At 43.3% G+C, this 21,664-nt stretch overlaps 1 protein-coding gene and 1 non-coding gene across 6 annotated transcripts in view; both read right to left on the bottom strand.

Annotated features, from left to right (window-relative positions):
* The window catches only part of GRAMD1B (GRAM domain containing 1B), a 260,632-nt gene that overhangs the window by 203,520 nt on the left and 35,448 nt on the right, over positions 1-21,664 (bottom strand). The window lies entirely within an intron of this gene.
* On the bottom strand, positions 13,083-13,189 carry LOC122703960. Its single transcript, XR_006343684.1, has one exon. It is a non-coding gene; the product is annotated as a U6 spliceosomal RNA (small nuclear RNA).

Below are 21,664 nucleotides of genomic sequence, written 5' to 3'. Positions count from 1 at the left end.
CCATCAGCTATTAATATTTCTGCATCTAGGAGTTTTGTGATTTGGAGGAATGGGGTTTAGGAGTCAGGGAGACCTGAATATAAAGAGGCTTGAATTTCTGCTGGTCTTAGAGTCATGCAGATGGAGCATCTCAGGAACATCTGGGCACAGTTGATTTTGTTCTAGAATATTTGTTTCTGCTCTGTCTCAGTAGGAGACTGGAGCAAAGAAGTCTTCTCCTAGACCCTCATCTTCCTCCTTTACTCCATACTGATACCCTCACTCCCCTTTTCCTCCTCCATTTCTTTCTTTTCTCCTTTTCTCAGTAAGATTTCTCCCCCTGCCTTTTTACCCATTTCTGCTTCTGCTTCTATAAACTCCTTTTCTCCTTGTCCTCAAAGTTCGCTAAAGGTCTGGTCCCTGTCTTCATAAACACCACCCTCCGCCTGCCCATTGGCCTCCCTGAGTTTATTAGAATCAGAAATGTCTGGTGGGCAGTGGACATGGAGAACCCATTTCTAAACTCTCATCTTGAGACTCAATAATTCTAACTCCACCTAGCTTGAAACTAATTGGAACCCAGTAAGGCTAGGTCACACACCTGTTATTGACCTCGAAATACAGCTAACTACCTTTAAAGAAAGAAGACTGTACACACCCTAAAAGTCTGCTCTGAGTTTTGCTGCTGTTATTAATTTGCTCCTGGTGAACAACATTTTTCAGGCACCTAAGTCACCAACTTTTTTTTTCCATTTTAGCTTTTCATTTCATATTGGAGTAAAGCCAATTAACCACGCTGTGATAGTTTGAGGTGGACGGCAAAGGGATTCAGTCACACATATAATGTACATATACATATACATTCTCCCCCAAACTCCCCTGCCATCAGGCTGCCACATAACATTGAGCACAGTTCCTGGTAAGTCACTAACTCTGAAGGCAGAAATAAGACCCATTTCTCACAAGTAGATATTTACAGGAAGCCATGTGAATTGCAGGCAAAGGTCCTAGAGTTTCAAGCCAGCAGGTAATTACACTGTGTTATGGTAATTCAGCACAAGAGCCTGGACAAAGGGCGTATTCTAAAAACCAAAGAAAATAAACAACGTGACTGTCTCAGAAACTCCCATTTGGATGTCCAGGCAAGAAAGGGCAGGCCAAACTAATAAAATCAGAATTGCCTCAGGTGTCAAGATAAGATCCTGAGAGACCCCCAAAATAAAAACTCACATAGCACTTTGAAGTGAAACACTTCTACACCAATGAGCCATATGATTTTTACAACCCCCCAATAAAGGAAGTAAAATAGGCATACTGTTACTTAATAGACGAGAAAGCAGGGTCAGAGAAATTACGGGACTTGTGTGAGTCCCACAGTAAGAGGCAAAGGTGGAATTTTCAGCCAGGTGTGCCCCTTCCAATTACCATAATTATGGAAAGTGCTTACCTGGTAGTTACGTGGTAAGACAATGACATGTTGGGTCTTCTTAATTCCCCTTCCAAGGGCTGTTCACTACCTAAAAATGCCTAAGTCATCAAATTATGTAATCAAATTTCTTTTTCTCTGGCTTTTGGTAAAAATTACTCCACGCAAACACCAGAAAAAATTAAAACAAGGGCAAACGTTATAATCTAAGTGTGAAAAAAAGAAAAAAGAATCTAAATGTGACCAGCCAGATCAGCATTAGTATTAGAGGCAGGGTTATCCTGTAGAAATTCATGCTCGACCATTTAGAGATGGTCCGAATCACCCTAGCAGATTCCCTATACATTCCAATTATTGCACTTAATTATATTATTATATTATATAATAAATATAAAATTTATTATATAATTATGGTTATATTTAAAATATATAATCGTAATAGACTATTATATAATTATATATGTTTAGGCGCTCAGTTGTGTCTGACTCTTCTGTGACCCCAAGGACTGTAGCCCTCCAGGCTCCTCGGTCCATGGGATTTCCCAGGCAAGAATTCTGGAGTGGGTTACCATTTCCTTTCCTAGAGGATCTTTCCAACCCAGGGATCAAACCCTACATTGGCAGGAGGATTCTTTACCACTGAGCCACCAGGGAAGCCAATATAATTAATTACATAATTATAAATCCATCAATTCCATGTTGCATAGGGAATCCTGCCAAACTTTTTCAACATGACCTATAGGCAATACCCACCCAAGAAAGTTTGGGGTGGGATAAGTGTGTCCCAGAAGTCTTCTCTCATTTCATCCTATCTTTAAGAAAGCAGTGAGCTATGTCATCCATTTACACACTCAATTCATTCAAGTTGTGAAAAATAAAATAAAATCCTATCCCTTGGTTGGATAATTATTGACTTCTGTGTTCCAATACTACAGCTTTTTAAAAAAAATTTTTTTCTGCAAAACATTTTATTTAATCAGTATATGACCATGTATTACATTTTTTCTTTTGCATTTTTTAAAATTTATTTTTAATTGGAATATAATTGCTTTACAATGTTGTGTGAAGGTTCTGCTGTACATGAATCAGCTATAAGTGTGTGTGTATATACATACACACACACACACACACACACACACACACACACACACACGCTCTCTTGAGCCTCCCTCACTTCCCCGTTCCACCTTTCTAGGTCATCACAGAGCACCAAGCTGAGCTTCATGTGCTAGAAAGCAGCTCCCTACAAGCTATGTTACACGTGATAGTGTATATATGTCAATGCTACTGTCTCAGTTTGTTCCACCCTCTCCTTCCACCACTGTGCCAACAAGTCCATTCTTCACATTTGCATCTTTATTCCTGCCCTGCAAATAGGTTCATCAGTACCATTTTTCTAGATTCCACATACATGAGTTAATATATGATATTTGTTTTTCTCTTTCTGACTTACTTCACTCTGGATGACAGACTCTAGGCTCATCCACATCATTACAAATGACCCAATTTCATTCTTTTTTATGGCTGAGTAATATTCCAAAATCACTGCAGATGGTGACTGCAGCCATGAAATTAAAAGACGCTTACTCCTTGGAAGGAAAGTTATGACCAACCTAGATAGCATATTAAAAAGCAGAGACATTACTTTGCCAACAAAGATCCGTCTAGTCAAGGCTATGGTTTTTCCAGTGGTCATGTATGGATGTGAGAGTTGGACTGTGAAGAAAGCTGAGCACCGAAAAATTGATGCTTTTGAACTGTGGTGTTGGAGAAGACTCTTGAGAGTCCCTTGGACTGCAAGGAGATCCAACCAGTCCATCCTAAAGGAGATAAGTCCTGGGTGTTCAATGGAAGGACTGATGCTGAAGCTGAAACTCCAGTACTTTGGCCACCTCATGCGAAGAGTTGACTCATTGGAAAAGACCCTGATGCTGGGAGGGATTGAGGGCAGGAGGAGAAGGGGGCGACAGAGGATGAGATGGCTGGATGGCATCACCGACTCGATGGACATGATTTTGAGTAAACTCCGGGAGTTGATGATGGACAGGGAGGCCTAGCGTGCTGCGATTCATGGGGTCGCAAAGAGTAGGACACGACTAAGCGACTGAACTGAACCGAATATTCCATTTATATATGTTCCACATTTTGTTTATCCATTCATTTGTCAGTGGACATTTAGGTTGCTTCCATGTCCTGGCTATTGTAAATAGTGCTGCAGGGAACATTGGGATATAAGTGTCTTTTTGAATTATGGTTTTCTCAGGGCATATACCCAGTGGGATTGCTGGGTCATATGGTAGTTTTTAGTTCTTTAAGGAACCTCCATACTACCCTCCAATACTACAGTTCTAACATAATCTAGACCTTGTATCTATACCAATTAAAAGAAATGGCAGGGGGAGCTACCAGTTATACAACTAAATAATCAGCTGTAAACACATAGCAAAAGGGCAGGCAAAATCCCCATTGAGTTTTTATATTGGGGTAATGCCCACATTCTCTTCTGTCTCACAGAGTTTTCTATTAGTGTCCTGGCCTTTTCTGAAAGCAGCTAGGAAAATCTGGGTCCAGAAAGATTGATCAGTCCTGCAAGGTTACCCAGCAAAACAGTGATTCTTCGCTTGAGATTCATGATGAGGCTCTACAGTCAGCTCCAACTCATGTTCCAAAGTTTAGTTATAATACCAAAGGCAGTTCCTAAACCTCATTCACAGAGATGTACATTCTTTCATTTGAAATTGTCAAGATTATGATCCTAACACCTAGAACCTTCCCCTCACTATAAGAAAACAGCCTTAGAACCTTGGATTCAGGACCATGTGAAACCACCTTGGGGGCAGGAAGCCCTTGTCTCTCATTCATGGAAAAACATAGACTGTGAGTCCCGCAGAGCAGAGGTTTTGCCTTGATGAAGGCTGGATTGGCAGAGTCTAGCGCAGTACTAGATACATAAATGGATTCCATAGATACCTTTTGAATCAGTGAATGGACCTGCATGTTCAATTTTGGGAGATGAGAGACAGAAGCGTCAGCCAAATGACTGATTACAGCCCTGGTGTTCAGGAGCTCTGACTTGGCCGGGTATATTTTGAAAAGATCATTTTGCCAGCCTGTAACTTCAGGCTGGAATGGCAGTCATTGGTGGTGTGGAAAAACTAAGTTCTTACTGCCCCCTGGTGGTCAAGATGATTTCAGATTCTAAAGTTCCCAGCACTTCTAATCAATGAATTTAAAGCATCCTGGTCGTCAGGAGTCTGCAGGTTTTACCCAACCCCTTCTCCAAACAGTAGAGTTTTGGCTTAAGGGCCAGAAAGATGTCTCCCCAATCCCAAAGTCCTCAGAGGAGGCTTTTCACCTCTATACTGAGAGATGAATATGTCAAGGAGCTGAAATGGAAACTTATAAAATGAATTATCTTTCAGTAAATGGTCTGTGGTTTCAAGAGCTCCTAGGAAAAAGGAAAAGCATTCAAGGAAAATAATAACTTCCTGTCTGGAACACAGATTTCTATCTATTCGAGATTATCAGGTCAGGTCGCCCTTCGAAACAAACAAAAAACATATCCAGGAACTCTTTTGGACTTTGAATTCCTAGCATTTCATGATTGCATTCCCACTTCACGGAGGGAGAAGCTGAGGGTCCAAACCAATTACTGGAAAAACTCTAATTATCCTCTCAAGTCTAAAGAAAGGTTTTCAGTTTTGTTTTATTTTAATATATGGTAAGTGAAAAAAAAATAACTGCTACAAAGGTTTCCTTTTAAAAAAATATTTTTTTGATGTGGACCATTTTTAAAGACTTTATTGAATTTGTTACACTATCGCTTCTGTTTTTTTTTTAATGTTTTGATTTTTAGGCCTCAAGGTATATGGGATCTTAGTTCCTCACCCTCTGCATTGGAAGGCAAAGTCTTAACCATTACACTGCCAGGGAAGTTTCTGCTACAGAGGTTTCTAAGGAAATATCACATGTATAGGGTTTTTTGTGTTTTGTCCCACGTGGTGGCTCTCCAGGATCTAGAGCAGTGTCTGCCATATCAATACATAACTGGTGAATGAACGAAGCCTAAAGAGAAGGAGCTGCTTTTTAATGGAAATTATTGCTTACTGGAGAGGAGACCATCTCCTTCCTTGAGAATCGTTAAAGACAAGTTAAATTCTCATTTATCTTAAAAATTATAGAATCTTAAAAAAAATTATAGAATGGGACGCTGGAAGGAACCATAGAGATCATCAATTTAATCTTTTCATTTGGTTTCTTTCATTTACATCACAGATGAGGCAAATGAAGATCAGAGAGGTTAAACAACTCACCACAGGTCACACAGCAACTTTCTGGCAGACCCTACAGTGAATCCAAGTCTTCACTCCTGACACTTTCTAAAAGAACAATGATGTTCCAAGTTTTCGGTTGTGATTTACTGTAAGAAATACATCATGACCCAGTACACATCCACACAATTACACACATAACACTAAAAAGAATTTCATGAAACAATAACCACCTTCTCCATGTAATTAATGTACCCTGGACTACTGTCTACTCCATTTCATTTTTTTATATATTATTCTGATCACAACTCACTAAATTAATTTCACAACTAACAATTTTAAAAACATTCTGCTATGGGGAATACATGTAAATCCATGGCTGATTCATGTCAATGTATGGCAAAAACCACTAAAATATTTTAAAGTAATTAGCCTCCAACTAATAAAAATAAATGGGAAGAAAAATAAAAATAAAAAAAAATAATAAAAACATTCTGCTATAGCATCTTGCCTATTATGACTTCTCAGGCTGAAGTCCTCCAGAATCTTCTTCCAAGCAGAAAAGAACTAGAGTGAGTAGGTTCCTGCTCACTTGGCCCAAAGAGCCCAGTTTCATGACTCAGTAGAAGCAGTGATATCTCCCACTGTCAAGTTTCATTTCAGTTTCAAGAATGCAGTCCCAGTGACCCTGCTCTCCAGCCAAAAGTAAGTAACCACACCAGTGTGTTTCAGGACACAGACCAGGGCCATGGGCGGCAGCCTTGTCCTTGGCCTTGACTGGCTCTCTAACCCACAAGTTAGCAGGGCTTTTGGATCCTTACATAAAACAGCACGTCCTTATCTCTGCTGCTGTCATTCCTGGGGGGCGGGGGCGGGGGCAACCGGAAGAAGAGCAGGGAAGGGGTAGAGCAGGACAAGTAGGTGGGTCTGAGGTCATCAGCTACATGAGTAGGTGTGAACAGATGGAGTGCTTAGCAGTCTTCAGGAGCCAGGCAGCCTCCACCTCCCTCGCACACAGGGTTACACATCGCCTTCCTTCTCCTAACCCCATTTGATCACCTCCCCTCCCTCCATCTCTTCCCCTGACCTCCTCTACCAAATAGTCTCTCTTTATCCCTCTCTCTCATGCTGAGATCATTAACATGATGGGGAGATGGTTTCTCAGCTATTTCCCTTCTGACAGGTTGGAACCTTCTCCTCTGACTTCCCACTTCCCCGCTGAGAATCAGCAAGACAGGATTTGGCAGGGGGCTGCCTTGCGGCAGCCGCGGCTGAAAGCTTCCCCATAGCAACCTGGGCACATTGCCACGACACCAGGTGGGATTTCCAGAGCTGGCAACTCACCCTCTCAGAAGCCGTGCACAAACTGCAGGCTGCCCCAGTCTCTTTCCAGTGAGACTCAAGCTGGCTGCGGGGCTGTGTACTGAAGGCAAAGAGCCAGGAGGGGAGCCGGACAATGCTTTGAATATATGTTTGCCCTTTCAGATATTCTCAGACAGCTTTGGAGCCTAGGGCTCCAGATCTCAGGTTCTGCTCATGAAAGGGGAAGACTAGAATGAATTGGGAGACAGGACAGAACTGCCAGCTCTACCACCAATGTGCCGTGAGATGTTAAGTCAGTTACTTAACGTCTAGTTCTCAGTTACCTCATTTTTAACATAAGAGTTTTTTTTTTTAATGACTTCTCAATATTTATTGTATCTCTAGTAAAGCAATATAATAGTGATATATACTATCACTATATATATGTCGATATATATATATATACTCTGGTAAAGAATATTTAGTAAAGAATCTGCTTTCAATGCAGGAGACCCCAGTTCAATTCCTGGGTCAGGAAGATCCCCTGGAGAAGGGATACGCTACCCTTTCCAGTATTCCTGGGCTTCCCTTGTGACTCAGCCGGTAAACAATCCGCCTGCAATTCAGGAGACCTGGGTTCAATCCCTGGGTTGGGAAGATCCCCTGGAGAAGGGAAAGGCTACCCACTCCAGTATTCTGGCCTGGAGAATTCCATGGACTATATACAGTTCATGGAGTTACAAAGAGTTGGACACGACTGAGCAACTTTCACTTTCACACGCTTAAGTAAAATTGTAGTATCATTCTTATATACAAATCCCAGATTCACAGTGAAGACACACATCTTTACCAAATGAGTGAAAGTTGCTCAGTTGTGTCTGACTCTTTGCGACCCCATGGTATGTCCACAGAATTCTCCAAGTGAGAATACTAGAGTGGATTGCCATTCCCTTCTCCAGGGGATCTTCCTGACCCAAGGATCGAACCCAGGTCTCCTTCACTGCAGGCAGATTCTTCACTGTCTGAGCTGCCAGGGAAGGCACCAAACTAAGTACAACATAATTAAAAGTTTCCTGCTGGAATTGGGCATTTCCCCCATAACAAGATTTTATTTTCATTTAACCATTTTTTAAAACTAAAGTATAGGTAATATACAATGCTGTGTTAATTTCAGGGGTATAGCAAAGTGATTCATATATATACATATATAATATACATATGATATATATATATATATGCTTTTTCAGATTCTTTTCCATTATAGGTTGTTACAAGATATTGAGTATAGTTTCCTGTGCTATAAGTAGGTCCTTGTTGTCTATTGTATATATAATAGTATGCATATGTTAATTCCAAACTCCTAATAGGTAGATTCAATTTTTAAAACAACAAAAATTAACTGATCGCCTTCAGTGGTCCCCTTCAGTTAGTTCACGGAATTAATTGTCTTGAAAGTTGGCAAAATAAATGAAGACACAATATTTATCCTTTTTTTTCTATCTAAAATATCAACTACAACACTAATCAAATAGTCACCAAGGGAAAGCACCTCTTTAAAATATTTCAACAAACACATAAAAAGTAAATAATGAGACATCAGCATTTTACAACATCCAATGAATTGATGAATCTAGACAATGAACATCAACGACGACTAAGATCACAAAAAGATGACAGATGTCATGTGCTCCCTGTGGTTGAACCTGCCAACAAGATCTACTCAGATTAAACCTGCTCAGGTTAAACTTCTGGGTCCAGCAACCAATTTGCAGGCAATAAAGTGGACAGGACTACTGAACAGTATCATGAGTGCGCAGCCAGCACCACCCAGACTGAGGAACTCCAAGGCTGTGTGGCCCGAGTTCCCCACAAAATCAAACGTAAGGAGGGGAAACTGATGACAAGTGAACCTGGAGAGGAACAGACGTGTCGACTTATTAAGTGAAAAAGACTACACTAGAATGTTGGGAGAGTTGCAGTCAAAAGAAAAAACTACACGGAAACACCAGGAAGTGATCACAGCAAGAGTCAGCAGGGCGTTACTCAGGGTGGAGAGAGTCCGTGGTTGGATCAGGAGACAGAGGAGAGGGAACCAATCGAGTTCTATTGCTTGTGTATCATTCCCTGTAGTTGTATTTTAATTCAAAATAAGGTGGTCTTTACTTTTTAAAGCAGAAAATAAATTTATTGATTCAAGTTTGCAAGTATCATGATATCAGGTGCAGCTCGATCAAGGGGATAGAAATGATGTCATCAGGGCTCACTTTCCTGTACCTTCTGCTGTCTGGTTCACGCTTAGACAGGTAGGTAACTCTCAGGATTTCATCCTTACAGTTCCGAGTTCAGAAAAAAAAAAAAAAAAAGCAAGTGTCTGCCCCAGGCAGAGTTCTTTTTCTGTTTGTTTTTTAATTTTTAATGGAGTATAGTTGCTTTGGGTCTCCCTGGGTACCTCAGATGGTAAAGAATCTGCCTGCAGTGCAGGAGATGTGGGTTCCATCTCTGGGTCAGGAAGATCTCTGGAGAACAGAATAGCAACCCACTCCAGTATTCTTGCCTAGAGCATCCCATGGACAGAGGAGCCTGGTGAGCTACAGCCCAAAGGGTCACAAACAAATGGACATGACTGAGCAACTAACACACACACACACACACAGTTGCTTTACAACGTTAGTTTCTACTATACAGCGAAGTGAATCAGCTATACATATACATACATCCCGTCTATTCTGAATTTCCTAAGGCTTTTTGGTTTTTTTTTTAACGAGAGAGGAGAAAAATCACCTTCACTTCCTGACAGAGATAGAAGGGTGGGTTCTAGAATTCTAAATCTGCAAAGTGACAGGGGTTGTGATGACAAGGATGGTTATGGGACCACAAGTGGCAGGAAGTGGGGGAGGAGGCAGAAAGGCCAAGGCTGTTCTGGCTGCAGAGCTTTGGAGACTTGGCCTTGAATCTTGACTGCCACATCCTGGCTGGGATGCCAGGAAACTCGGCTAACGTCTCTCATCTCATTTTCCTCATCTACTAAGTAGAAATAACATTTCCTGCCTTGTCATTGTGAGAATCAAGTAAGAGTTCACAGCACAGAATCTGGCACACAGTAAGTACTCAATACAAGCATCCTATTGTTATTACCATTACTGCTATTGTTACTATTATCTATCTGATTATTGTGTTCAGTGTGCTCAGGTGCTCCTCAGTCAGGTGCTCCTCTTTGCAACCCTTCGGACTGTAGCCCACCAAGTTCCTCCGTCATGAGTTTGTTTTTTTTCAGGCAAGAATACTGCAGTGGGGTTGGGTTGCCATTTCCTCCTCCTGGGAATCTTCTCAACCCAGGGATTGAGCCCAAGTCTCCTGCGTCTCCTACAATGGCAGGCAGATTCTTTACCTGCTGAGCCATCGAAGAAGCCCATCTGATTATTAGGATGCCCCTAACATCGTGACCCATGAGTGGGCTGGAAAATAATTTCCAGACATGGGGCAGAATGAGAGGAGAATAAAGTCAGGTGTGGGGCCCTGTGACCTTGGTACCGGGCTCCACACCTAATATGGATAGAAGTAAACCAGAAGGTGGATTTTTCCTTCAAAAAGGGAAAACAAGGGACTTTCCTGGCGGTCCAGTGGTTAAGACTCTGAGCTCGCACTGCAGGGGGCACAGGTTTGATCCCTGGTCGGGGAACTACCATTCCACCCATAGGACACTAGGCCAAAAAAAAAAGGAATACAAGGACAATGGTCCCTTAGGGACACTAGTGACGAGGGCGGTTATAGCAATAGAAAGTGCAGCTTCTCAAACCTTCTACTGGCTCTCCCCAATGTGACGTGTCCCCAGTGCACACACTGCCTGCTTGATCCACTCTTTCTCTTCCCTATCAAGCAAGCAACCAGGCTTCCACTCTAAGCCACTCTCATCAGAAGCCACGCTCATCGGTCTGACGACTTCATGTTCTTGGTTCTTCTGGTCCCTGCAGGGTGGAATCCTCGGGGCACCACTCACCGTGTCCGTTGGCCACTGGAGCCACTGTGCGTGAGAAAGCCTCCAGGACAAACACACACCATGGGAGACAGCAGAGCCCGGTGCTTCCAGGTCGCCTTAAGGACAAAGCCTTTGGAAACTGGGAAGCACTACACAGGAATGGGCTGTGATGCCTCCAGCATCAGAATGGCCAGCTGTCTTCTGCTCTCCTTACTTGAATGTCTTGGGCATGAAAGGAAGAGTCTCCTGTGCCATCTGGGGCTAAGCTTAGTCAGTACTCCTTCAAGTTATTAGTCAATTTCCCCTCATCCATGAGACCATAGGCAAGTTACTTAACCTCATTGTGCCCTCTTTTCTTCATCTATAAAATCTATGTAAGAGAATCTGCTTCATATGGTTGTCATGGAGATTAATTGAATTAGGAAAAACAGAATGCTTTAAACAATGCTTGACACACTCTCTGTTAAAAAAGGCTGTGTTTCATAGCTTTCTGGATTCGGGTACTCCATCCTTTATTAGTTCAATGATGCCAGGGAAGTTGCTTTGCCTCTCTGCGTCTCTGCTTGTTCATCAATCAAATGGGGATAATAATAGTGCCATGCTTGCTGGATTGACGTAGATATGAAATAGATGATGCAAAAAAAGATTCTGGTTTACACAAAATATTTAATAAACATTAGACATTATTATCCCCATAATGCCAGATTATAAGCAAAGTTTTTTTCTTTCTTTGCTATCCAAAGCAGAGCAAAATGCACAAAATATTTTGACAGGATACTGGGTAGACAGACATCCTCTAAAGCAAAGTCCTCATCTTCAGGCACTTTGCTGTTTTCGGTTGCTAAGCTGTGTCTAACTCTTTTCAACGCCATGAACTGCAGAATGCCAGGCTTTCCTGTCTTTCACTATCTCCCTGAGTTTGCTCAAACTCATGTCCATTGAGTCAGTGATGCCATCCAACCATCTCATCCTCTGTCGCCCCCTTCTCTTGCACTGAGATACTCCTTTTTTTTTTTAATATTTATTTATTTGCCTACATCAGGTTTCAACTCCAGCATTCGGGATCGTCATTGCATCATGTGGGGTCATTGTGGTGCACGGGCTCCAGAGTGGATGGGCTCAGCAGTTGTGGCACACAGGCTTAGTAGTTCTGTGGTGTGTGGGATCTTAGTTCCCCAGCCAGGGATGGAACCCTCACTCCCTGCATTGGAAGGTGGAGTCTTAACCACTGGACCACCAGGGAATTCCCCTTCTATGGGGATTTTGAGCTGAAAGCTCATAATGTGTTGAGAGGAGGCTGCAATAGCTTTGAAAAGAGGTTGGAGTCAGTTGGAAGTGGAGAGGTAATTCCATTTGGAGGGAACAGTATACATGAAAACAGGAACGTGTGCAAGTCTGTGTTTGGGTATGACTGGGTATCACTGGATAGAGCAGAAGAACTATCACCACTGAGAGAGAGAAAGTAATGAGAAGAGAAAGCTGTTGACATATGAAAAGCGATGGACAGAATAAGGTTCTTCTTCCTAATTGGGAGGCAACAGGAATGGCAGGAAGTCTGGTTTTCTCAAGACAATTTTCATTTCATCTCTGCTTCATGCATAATTACTAAGAACACCCTGATTCACTCTCAAAAGTACTATGGCTTGGATAAGAATTCATATGATCATCTTAGCAACAAGAAACGTTTGTTGTTGTTGTTTAGTCACTAAGTCGTGTCCAACTTTTTTGTAACCCCATGGACTGTAGTATGCCAGGCTTCTCTGTCCATGGAATTCTTCAGGTAAGAATACTAGAGTGGGTTGCCATTTCCTCCTCTAGGAGATCTTTCCCATCTAGGGATCCAACCCGTGTCTCCTGCTTTGGCAGGCAGATTATTTATCTCTGAGCCACCAGGAAAGCCCCAAGAAACCTTCAAACTCTTTTTTTTTTTTTTTTTTTGGTGAGTAATGTCTTTGCTTTTTATTTTTTTTCCATTTATTTTTATTAGTTGGAGGCTAATTACTTTACAATATTGCAGTGGTTTTTGCCATACATTGACATGAATCAGCCATGGATTTACATGTGTTCCCCATCCCAATCCCCCCTCCCTCCTCCCTCTCCATCCCATCCCTCTGGGTCTTCCCAGTGCAAAAATATGGAACGCTTCACGAATTTGCGTGTCATCCTTGCACAGGGGCCATGCCAATCTTCTCTGTATAGTTCAAATTTTAGTATATGTGCTGCCGAAGCGAGCACCAAACTCTTTTAAAAACAGAGGGCAAAGGAGTTGAATACAGATGGTATTATCAGAATTGTATTTTACCAAGACTAAACAGGTACTTCATTGGGATTTACGCTCAATAAGGAAAGAAATTAGATAGGCATGGGATGATCATTCAGAGGTTATTACAGCTTTATTGGAGACAAAAGTAAAAAGAGTCTCAACTGAGTTGCTGGCCAAACACGGAAGGCAGTCTCTGTGCTAAGTTGCTCAGTCGTGTCTGACTCTGCAACGCTATGGACTGTAGCCCACCAGGCTCCTCTGTCCGTGGAATCCTCCAGGCAAGAATACTGGAGTGGGAGCCATTCCCTCCTCCCAGGGATCTTCTCGACCCAGGAATGGAAGCCGAGTCTCCTGCTTCAGCAGGCGGCTTCTATACCACTAGTGCCACCTGGGAAGCCCCTATCTAGCCACAGGAACACCCAATATAAGAGAACAGTGTTGTTTTTCACCTTCAGAAAAGGGCCTAGCCCTAATGAGCCTCACCCTTCCACCTGAACAAGGGTTGAACCTCTGTCACTAACAGGCTATCATAGAAATGATGGGGTGTGATTTCTGATGCCCACTCATAAAAGATGCTGTGGCTTCCTCCTTGCTCTCTCTCTTTCTTGGATCACTCGGCCTGGAAGAAGCCAGCTGCCATGTTGTAAACACCCACAAAACTGCCCCATGGAAAGGTTCACGTGATTAGGAACTGAGATCTGACATCTCCAGCATGAATTCACAAATTCACCAGCCCTCTGTGTGAGCAACTCTGGCACTGAGCCCTCCAGCTCCAGCCAGCACTTCAGATGCCTGTGGCCCCAGCTGCCATCTGAGTACAATCTCATGAGAGGTGCTCAGCCAAACCACCCTGCCAAGCTCCTCCTGACTCACAGAAAGTGTGTGAGATAAAAAATGTTTATTACCACTTTACCCTGAGAGGTTTGAGGTAACTTATTATGTGCCAACAAACAGGAGATCATAAAAATAAAAAGGAAAGAATAAAAACAAATTGCATGTAGAAACCTAGAGTAACTGGCATGTGGATGGGTTCTCTTCCCAGTTTCTCCTTCAATTAACACCAAGTGATGTTGGTGAATGTACCTAATATACAACAGTCTTGGTTTCCTCACCTGCAAAATAAGCAAGCCCCACCAATGACCTTCAGCATCCCTTCTATTAACAGCATCCAAATTAAAGTGTGAAAAGGTGAAAGTCACTCAGTCGTGTCTGGTTTGCAACCTCTTGGTGGCAGGCAACCAGGCTGCCTCCTTTGCAGGCAGATTCTTTACTGTCTAAGCCACCAGGGAAACCCCAAATTAAATGATCCCATTATTCAAAAAGCATACTTATTAGTCGCTGAGCAGAGTTTAGAAATTATCCCATTCGGGACTTCCCTGGTGGTCTAGTGGTTAAGACTACACACTCCCAAGGCAGTGGCCCTGGGTTTGATCCTTGGTCGGGGAACTAGATTTCAAATGCAGCAACTAAAGATCCCGCATGCCACAACTAAATGGAAGACTCTGCTTGCTGCAACTAAGACCCAGAGCAGCCAAATAAATAAATACAATATATAAAAAAGAAATTATTCCATTATTTGGAGGGCTGTCTATGTCTCTGACCTCATCCTGTTCAACCGTCTTATCAATGACTGAATTGAAAATATGCAAGGCATTCTTGTCAAAATCAAAGAAGATGGAAAACCCTTGAGGGAAAGCAATTGTACTGCTGAAACCAAATGCTTGAGAATCTTGAAATTCAGGAACAAGGAGCCAAGAATAACAAGACACAATGTAACAGACTCATAGACAGTCTCTGAAGGTCTGAAAATTCATCCCTAGGAGCATAAGAGTGTGGTAAGAATAACACTCACTATGAGTCAATCATGTGGACCAGCTGCCAAGGAATGAGTCTACCTGTCTCGTACTAAATTTACTCAACAATCACTCAGGCACGGTACTAAGCATCAGGGCTACAGCAATGACTAAGACACATATTTAGGTTACATTTATAGAATTACAGAACTTAAAAATAAGCTAAGAGAGAGCCCCATGACAAGCCTGGCTTGGCCAAATTGTATTTGATCTATAGAAAATTATAGAGTTTAATTTGAGAAGAGTTAACCAGAATGAATATGGAACTCAAAGTAACCAGAATCAAGCAACCTTTAATAAGTGGCTGCTCTATATGTCCTGTCCAGGGACAAACTGTCCAGAGAGAAGAAAGGGTGACTTAGGATAGAACCGTGTTGAACTCACAACGCATAAAGGACAGGCAGAAGAAGAGGATCTGCAAGGGAGTAAGTGGGAGCTGCAAGAAAAGTGGGAGAAAAATCTGGAAGCTAAAACAAAAATGTGTTTCCAAGGTTGCCAGCATGTGGTCCGGTACTTGTCTCTTCGTCCAATCTCCCCTACTACCCTTGTAACTTACTCACTCTAGCCCGACCACACGGGTCTTAGTGTCATTTCTCAAACATCCCACACTCTTTCCTAACTCTGGGCCATTCAGTGTCTTCACTATTCCCACTCTCCAAGGATAGTCCAGTCTCTCACTTCATTCAGATCCCAACTCACATGCCACCTCCTCAGAGATCTTACCCGATCTGACCCTGATTCATTTCTCCTCTCAGCACTTATCACTCAACTCCCAACATTTTATAAATCTACTTGTTCCTTTATTAATTATTTCCTCATCTCCCCCAGCCCCATATATACACGTTGATCCCACCTGCCTCATTCCCTGATGAATCCACACTGCACAATATGCAGTGTGTCTAGAACACTGTAGGTGTTTTGTAAATATTTGATAAGGGAATTAATTAAGTCAAGATGCCAAGGAGAACTTCAGTAATCTTGACAAGAACAATTCCACTACAGGAGCAAAAGGTCAGGCATATGGGGGACAATAGAGGAAACAAGGTCTGAGAAAGCAGGAGAGGATGAGATCTGAAACACTGATGGTGTAATTAGCTTGAGATGAGGGACAGGAACCTTAACGGGCAGGAAGGAGAATGGATAGAGCTCCTTGGTACGGGGTTAAGAAGTTGAAAGATTCCTCATTTCATGACTGCTGGTTTTGTTTTTTTTTAAGATTTTTTTTTTTGATGTGGACCATTTTTAAAGCCTTTATTGTATTTGTTACGATATTGCTTCAGTTTTATGTTCTGGATTTTTGGCTGTGATGTATAATCTTAGCTCCCTGAGCAGGGACCAAACCTGCACCCTCTGCATTGGAAGGCAAAGTCTCAACCATTGGACCACCAGGGAAGTCCCCTGACGGTTATTTTATTTTCAAAGTAGTACTAAGGAGACCTGCTGAGATAAAGTGGGGAAAGTGGTGGGACCATGGGTTTGAGGACAGTGGAATACAGGAAATTTGAAATGCTCCCTGTGAGCAAAGCCAGGCTGCAAAGTGGGTTCAATAAAAGGGCAATGAGCATGGGAGGACAGTGGCTGAGTAAAGGCTCAGAGAATTAAGTGGGGAAAAAGGTGAAACCAGGAGGGAGTTTATAGATGGGGTTGTGCAAAGTGGTCAAGAGACTGACCTCTACGGGGTCAAAGAACAATGACTCCCTCCTCCCCACCCCATCACTAACAACCTGTGGAAGGGACAGAACATATCATATCTATCCTGTAGAAGACATGAGTCACAGGGTAGGGGAGAGGAAAAAGCATCTGTCTTCAAAAAAACAGAAAAAATCACGGGGTTTTCCCTGGTGGTCCAGTGGTTTAAGACTCCACCTTGCAAAGCAGGGGACATGGGTTCCATCCCTGGTCAGGGAACTAAGATCCCACAGGTCACGGAGCAGCTAAGCCCATGCACCACAACTAGAGAGAGTCCTTGTGCCGCAAAGTAAGATGCTACTGAGTCAACAAAGATTCCCTTTGCCACAAAGAAGACCCCACGCAGGGCAACTAAGAGCTGACACAGCCAAACACATTAATAAGTATTCCAAAAAAAAGAAGAAAAATCACCATGGAAAACTGTATCTGACATGATTTATGTGTGAGACTAAAGTCAATAGGCAGCAATTATGAACAGACCTGACCCAAAGTAAAAAAAAAAATTATGCTGAGAATCATCAAAGTTGTGAAAAGTCATAAGAAGATAAAAAGCTGTCTCTTGGGTAGGGGACACTCATGTCTAGAGGTGCTCAAGGACAGAGCGGGATGTTACGGGGAGAGAGGATCCGAGGAGAGCATGAGGTATGATGGAGACGCTGGTGGGCCTCAGGTGAGCAGGTGAGAGGGAGGAAGGGGGTCTGACAGGTACAAACAGGTGAGGGCAGGGGCTCCTTCCCACTTCTGCCAGAGCAAACTGTGCTCTGTATATAATTTGTATATTGCATACAAATGTTATATATATTATAAAGAACAGAAATCTCTTTCTCAGGGTTCTAGGGGCTAGCAAGTCCAAGGTCAAGACACAGAAAGATTCAGTGTCTAGTGAGGGCTTGCTTCCTGGTCCATAGACGGCTGCCTTCCCCCTGCGTCCTCACAAGCTCTCTGGGCTCATTTTCGTAAGGACACAAATCCCATTCATGAGGGCTTTGCCTTCCTGACCTCATCTCCTCCCAATGGTCCCGCTTGGAAACACCATTACTCTAGGGATTAGGTTTCAGCACATGAATTGGTGGAGGGCGGGGGACGCATGTGTTCAGCCTATAGCACTAGACCATATGGGGTACTCTGAGGGTTTGAGCAGGTTGATGCTTGTCTGCATGCACACCAAGAACCAGAAAACAAAACTTCGAGACTCCTGGGGATGCCAGAGCTTGAATCCAAGAAGTCGAGGAATCTGTTTCCTCCTGTGTTTTGTGGAACTCTTAAGTGGAGAACAGAAGCTGGCATGGGTGCTCTGCCCTTAATGTTAAGTGTAGTCATGCAGTCATGTCTGACTCTCTGCAACCCCATGGACAGTAACCCGCCAGGTGCCTCTGTCCACGGGGATTCTCCAGGCAAGAATACTGGAGTGGGTTGCCACACTCTTCTCCAGGGGATCTTCCCGACTCAGGGATCAAACCCGGGTATCCTGAGCCTCCCGCCTTGCAGGCAGATTCTTTACCATCTGCGCCACCAGGGAAGCCAGTTCTGTCCTTAAGAAGCCTTCAAAGCCCACTCACCAAGGCACAAGACCCCAAGCTCCCTGAAATGACCACCTTTGATTTGCCGTGCAAAGAATGCTAATTCAGAGTCTAAGGATTTTCTGGTTCCTCCTTTCCTTCCAAATACAGTCTGTCTGTGATGATAAACACTAGGCCTCACGTGCGTGTGTGTAGGCCTGTGTGTCAGCAAACATGCTGCCTTTCCTAAGCGAGTGGAAGTGGCTGTGAGCCGTGACTCCACCAGAGGGCTGTGCCAAATCAACCCTCCTCTGGAAAATCTTCCTGGGGACACTTCGCATCCAGCCATTACTCATGAAACCAGACGGTGCTTCTTAAAGTGCCAGCATCCTGGTACTCAACAGCTTTGCACACCCCAACTAGGGTGACCTGGAATTCTTCCAGGAGGCACAGGGACTGCTTCTGGCCACCTCAGACTCTCTAACCTCACCTGCCTCCCCAAAGGGACCCAAACACAAAATACCACTGCCAAAAGATCCTCGGAGCATGTAACAAATGATTACAATCCTGGTCCAGTCGGCACTGAGCAAATGCATGGTATACTCATTCAATACACACAAAACAGATTAGACATCCCTTCCTGCTTCCTTCCGAGTTTCCCAGGTGGCACTAAAGGACGTGCCTGCCAATGCAGGAGACATAAGAGATGTGGGTTCAATCCCTGGGTCCAGAATATGCCCTGGAATAGGAAATGGCAACTCACCCTAGTATTCTTGCCTGGAGAATCCCATGGACTGGTGGCCTACAGTCCATAGGGTCGCAAAGAGTCAGATATGACTGAAGCAACTGAGCATGAAAGCATGCCTGCTTCCTTTTCACACACCTGAGACCAGGGCTGATGGGACCAGCTCCACTTAGATGTGCCAAGAGGGGTTAAAAGACCTGCTAAACGTCCTGCAGGAGACAGGAATCAAGACCATCCCCAAGAAAAAGAAATGCAAAAAGCAAAATGGCTGTCTGATGAGGCCTTACAAATAGCTGTGAAAAGAAGAGAAGCGAAAAGCAAAGGAGAAAAGGAAAGATTCCCATTTGAATGCAGAGTTCCAAAGAATAGCAAGGAGAGATAAGAAAGACTTCCTCAGTGATCAGTGCAAAGAAATGGAGGAAAACAATAGAATGGGAAAGACTAGAGATCTCTTCAAGAAAATTAGAGATAGCAAGGGAACATTTCATGCAAAGATGGGTTCAATAAAGATAGAAATGGTAGGGATCTAACAGAAACAGAAGATATTAAGAAGAGGTGGCAAGAATACACAGAAGAACTGTACAAAAAAGATCTTCACGACCCAGATAATGATGGTGTGATCACTCACCAAGAGCCAGACAACCTGGAATGTGAAGTCAAGTGGACCTTAGGAAGCATTACGATGAACAAAGCTAGTGGAGGTGATAGAATTCCAGTTGAGCTATTTCAAATCCTGAAAGATGATGCTGTGAAAGTGCTGCACTCAATATGTCAGCAAATTTGGAAAACTCAGCAGTGGCCACAGGATGCACAATTGCACTCTTCTCACACGCTAGTAAAGTGATGCTTAAAATTCTCCAAGCCAGGCTTCAGCAATATGTGAACCATGAACTTCCAGATGTTCAAGCTGGTTTTAGAAAAGGCAGAGGAACCAGAGATCAAATTGCCAACACCTGCTGGATCATCAAAAAAGCAAGAGAGTTCCAGAAAAACATCTACTTCTGCTTCGTTGACTATGCCAAAGTCTTTGCCTGTGTGGGTCACAATAAACTGTGGAAAATTCTGAAAGAGATGGGAATACCACCTGACCTGCCTCTTGAGAAACCTGTATGCAGGTCAGGAAGCAACAGTTAGAACTGGACATGAAACAACAGACTGGTTCCAAATAGGAAAAGGAGTACATCAAAGCTGTATATTGTCACCCTGTTTATTTAACTTACATGCAGAGTATATCATGAGAAACGCTGGGCTGGAAGAAGCACAAGCTGGAATTAAGATTGCCGGGAGAAATATCAATAACCTCAGATACGCAGATGACACCATCCTTATGGCAGAAAGTGAAGAACTAAAGAGCCTCTTGATGAAAGTAAAAGAGGAGAGTGAAAAAGTTGGCTTAAAGCTGAACATTCAGAAAACTAAGATCATGGCATCTGGTCCCATCACTTTATGGCAAATAGATGGGGAAACAGTGGAAACAGTGGCTGACTTTATTTTTCTGGGCTCCAAAATCACTGCAAATGGTGATTGCAGCCATGAAATTAAAAGACGCCTACTCCTTGAAAGAAAAGTTATGACCATCCTAGACAGCATATTAAAAAGCAGAGACATTACTTTGTCAACAAAGGTCCGTCTAGTCCAGGCTATGGTTTTTCCAGCAGTCATGTATGGATGCGAGAGTTGGACTATAAAGAAAGCTGAGTGCCGAAGAATTGATGCTTTTGAACTGTGGTGTTGGAGAAGACTCTTGAGAGTCCCTTGGACTGCAAGGAGATCCAACCAGTCCATCCTAAAGGAGATCAGTTCTGGGTGTTCATTGGCAGAACTGATGTTGAAGCTGAAACTCCAATACTTTGGCCACCTGATGCGAAGAGCCGACTCATTTGAAAAGACCCTGATGCTGGGAAAGATTGAGGGCAGGAGGAGAAGGGGACGACAGAGGATGAGATGGTTGGATGGCATCACTGACTCAATGGACATAGGATTGGGTGGAATACTGGAGTTGGTGATGGACAGGGAGGCCTGGTGTGCTGCGGTTCATGGGGTCGCAAAGAGTCGGACACAACTGAGCAATTGAACTGACATCCTGCAGCTGATGCAAGGGATTTGCCTAGTGCCCATTGAGAAGGCTGAGCACCAAAGAATTGATGCTTTTGAACTGTGGGGCTGGAGAAGACTCTTAAGAGTCCCTTGGACAGCAAGGAGATCAAACCAGTCAATCCTAAAGGAAGTCAACCCTGAATATTCATTGAAAGAACTGATGCTGAAGCTAAAACTCCAATACTTTAGCCACGTGCTGTGAAGAGCTGACTCATTGGGAAAGACCCTGATGCTGGGAAAAACTGAAGGCAGGAGGAAAAGGGGATGACAGTGGATGAGATGGTTTGGATGACATCACTGACTCAATGGACATGAGTTTGAGCAAATTCTGGGAGATGGTGAAGGACAGGGAAGTCTGGCGTGCTGCAGTCCATGGGGTCACAAAGAGTCGGACACGACTGCATGACTGAACAACAACCAACAAAGCTGTTGCTATTTCCAGTCCATTGAGGCCAGGAGACACTGGGAAGCTCTCTGTGTTTTAACATAGAAATAGGCCAACAGGAAACCAAGAAGGTATACCAACCAGCACGAAATCAAAGATGAAGCATATTTTAAGAAGAA

Source organism: Cervus elaphus, chromosome 1, assembly GCF_910594005.1.
Source record: "Cervus elaphus chromosome 1, mCerEla1.1, whole genome shotgun sequence".
Taxonomy (NCBI): Eukaryota; Metazoa; Chordata; class Mammalia; order Artiodactyla; family Cervidae; genus Cervus; species Cervus elaphus.
Note: the sequence above shows the minus strand (reverse complement) of the source record. Positions and strands in the feature narration are given on the sequence as shown.